Genomic DNA, 3,283 nt, shown 5'->3' on the forward strand with positions numbered 1-3,283 from the left:
TTTACAACAATGGAATACATAGTCCAATAAAAGGTAAATGATACCCTCTTATCAGTACTACATGGTTGATAGAAAAGTAACGTGGCCATAGGTAATTTATCTAAGATCAATAAGATAGTTACTATGTGTTAGTAATTGAATTTTTCATGAAAATAGATATAATGGTTACCATGGGATAAAATATGATCATATTGGGTGAACGGATTTGACCCAAAAAGATAAAAGATACCCTATGATTGTAACACACATGTGACAATGTCATTAGTTGAACATAAATTAAGTTGTTTTTTAATAGTATATAATAAGGGAGAGTGAAGTATGGTATTTTTAGTGGATTGACTCCATAATTAAATAATATTGTAATTAAAAGATGAAGAGTCTGAACTTAATTACAAATTGTTTGAGCCTTAATTATTTATGTTCAATCGGTCTCTTCACTACTTCAACACAATCTTTTACAAATTGCATGTGAATTGATACGTTGAATGAATGAAAACGACGAATAAAGAAATAGATCGCATGTATCACTGTGTGGGGAAATAGCCCGTGTATGCAACAAACAAATAAATAAAGTAGAAATAAAAAAGATCAAACACATGAAATTTACATGGAAAAACTCCTCAAAAGAGGATAAAAACCACTACAAGAAAGGAGAATTCACTATAATAAAAAGAAAGTACAAAAGATAGAGAGAATCAAAAGAAAACCCAATGCCCCGGAAGAAAAAACCCTTCAAAACAAAGGATAGAATTATCTCAATCTAAATATTTATGTTATATAAAACCTAGAGTAATCTAAATATTTATGTTATATAAAACCTAGAGTAAAGGCTTATTTATAAGCTGAAATTCATAGTATATATGACTAGAATATCCCTAGATTAATCAGATTTTAAGTGGAAATTTGAAATATAGTTTAACTAAGAGAAGAAAGCCGAAAAACTTAAAATGCACACCGTCACATCGTGACGTGGAGTTTGGTTATAGGACAAGGAAGGATCGCATCATCAGGACGAGGACTTTCTTCTTGTTGTGACGTCTGCTGCTCGTTGGGACGAAGAGTTTCTCCTCATTGTGACATCACATGCTGCTTGATTGAAATGCGAGGCATACTTTCACACAATATCCACAATAAATGTATATTCGCGCTAAAAACAAGAGTGGACTTAGAGATTAAATTAATTTTTTTAAATTATTATTTAATTGATTGTTATTAAATAATTGAAGTTTAATGTGAAAATTAAATTAATTAGTTAGTTTACATTTATTTACTTATAGATTCTAGTACAATAAAGTTGACATGACTTTAACGAAATTAAAATTTTGTTGAGAAAATTATTTAATTGAGTAAATTAATTAAATAAATAATATTTGAAAATAGAAAATTGATTATTAAGTTGAATAAATTATATTAGTTAGTTTAAGTGCAGATAACGCATATAATTGTTCTCAATACACAAATGAGCTTATTTATTATGTGATGGGTGACAAATTGGTTTTTAGAAAAAGAAGTGTGCACCACCTATCTTATAATCCTTTTTTTATTAAAATATTAGTATTTTATTACATCTTGTTCAACTAAAACTCTTGTAATTTTTCCCTATAAATAGATATTATGAGTTAGGTCAAACCATACTATTGTTGAGAGCAGTTACTTTGAAGAAATTCAAAGAGATTGCTTTGAAAATTCTATTTTTATTGAAAACTCGTATTAAAAATTTTTCCTATAGAGAGATTTATTATAGAAATTTAATAGTTTTAATTGTCTGATCGATTTGTACGTATTAAAATCATTCTAATTTTTTTTAGAGCTTATAAGTTCAAATCGAATACAATTACAAATATATGTTTGTGCAATAACAAAATAAAATCAAATCAATACAGAGTACAAATAGATGAGGAACTAGAATATAATCAGACAAAACCCATTCACGGCAACTATGCATGGTGAGATTGGTGACCCACACATAGTAATTGCTTATATAACTCCTTCAATTTTAAAAAAATCACAAGCAAATATAATGGTAAAATTACACTTTGACCTTCCAAAATTCTTATTCATTTTTTACTTCCCTAAACAATTTCTTAGCTTTACACATAAACTCGAACTTGAATACTCCATGACTTAAGACCTCGGTACTTTCCCATAACCTCAAGACCTCATTAGTAAAACTATTTTAATGAAGTCATTTGAGGTTTCTTTTATAAAAGGTAGAAGGTAAAATTATGCCGAGAACTGAACTTGAAATCGATGAATTAAAAACTTTAAGAAAATTATTTGATGGTCCCTTATAATTCAATGGACAAAACAATATAAGTTAAATCACTTTATTTCAAGTGGTTTTGAGTTTAAAATTATTTGGAATTCAACCTTTTGGGTTTTGATATTCATATTATTTAGTCCATATTTAATTTATTGGATTTTTTAAACAAAACAAGTATCTGTTAATTTTGAAAAATCCGTGGCTTTTTTCAGTTAGAATGTGAATGAACAAGATAAGAATATGGTTTTTCAGTCTCTTAATGTTCGGTGCTCGACAAATCCAGAGAAATACCTTGATCCCCCAAATATGGTGGGCTGGAAGAAGAAGTTGGCCTTCCAGAATTTGAAAGATCATTTGAAGCAAAAGATAAATAGTTGGAGTTTACGACATATTTCACAAGGAGGCAAAGAGGTTTTTATAAAATTTGTTTTGCAAGCAATTCCTACTTACACGATGGCTTGCTTCCTTTTGCCAAAATCTCTTTGTCTTGAACTGGAAAATATTGTGGGTTCATTTTGGTAGAGGAAAAATCATGGAAAACGAGGTATGCATTAGTGTGATTAGAAGTCGTTGTGTGCGCTTAAGGATGAAGTTGGTATGGGTTTTCGTAATCTGATTCATTTTAATATCGCTTTATTGGCCAAAGCGTTTGTTACGTAATCCTAATTCTTTATTAGCTCGTACTTTAAAGCCAAATATTATAAAGAATCTGATTTCTTAAATTCTAGGTTGGGAAATCTACCTTCTTTTACCTGGCAGAGTATTTGGGCTGCAAAAGGCCTTCTTTTGAAGGGCTTGGGCTAGAGGATCGGGAATGGAAGGAAAGTCTCTATTTGGGATGAAGCATGGATCCCTGGAAGTGAAGATTTCAGATTACAGAATATGAATGTTAATTTGAGCATTCTAAAGGTTGTTGATTTGATTTATGCTAACGTTAGAAAATGGAACTCTGAATTGATCTATAATACCTTTTCAGAACAAGATGCAGATAGGATCCTTTGTATCCCTTTGTCTCTGTAT

General features: G+C 29.8%; 1 long non-coding RNA gene across 1 annotated transcript in view; it reads right to left on the reverse strand.

Moving 5' to 3' along the window:
- Nucleotides 1–1,869: 1,869 nt before the first annotated feature.
- LOC107934722 (uncharacterized) overlaps nucleotides 1,870–3,283 on the reverse strand; it is a 2,687-nt gene continuing 1,273 nt past the window's right edge. Inside the window, exons 2-3 of the long non-coding RNA XR_001694006.2 lie at nucleotides 3,232–3,283; nucleotides 1,870–3,116 (exon numbers count right to left, since the gene is read on the reverse strand). The exon at nucleotides 3,232–3,283 is cut by the window's right edge and continues 290 nt beyond it. This is a non-coding gene — a long non-coding RNA (uncharacterized lncRNA). The remainder of the gene's footprint in view (nucleotides 3,117–3,231) is intronic.

The sequence above is a fragment of the Gossypium hirsutum genome, chromosome A12 (genome assembly GCF_007990345.1).
Source record: "Gossypium hirsutum isolate 1008001.06 chromosome A12, Gossypium_hirsutum_v2.1, whole genome shotgun sequence".
Lineage (NCBI taxonomy): Eukaryota > Viridiplantae > Streptophyta > Magnoliopsida > Malvales > Malvaceae > Gossypium > Gossypium hirsutum.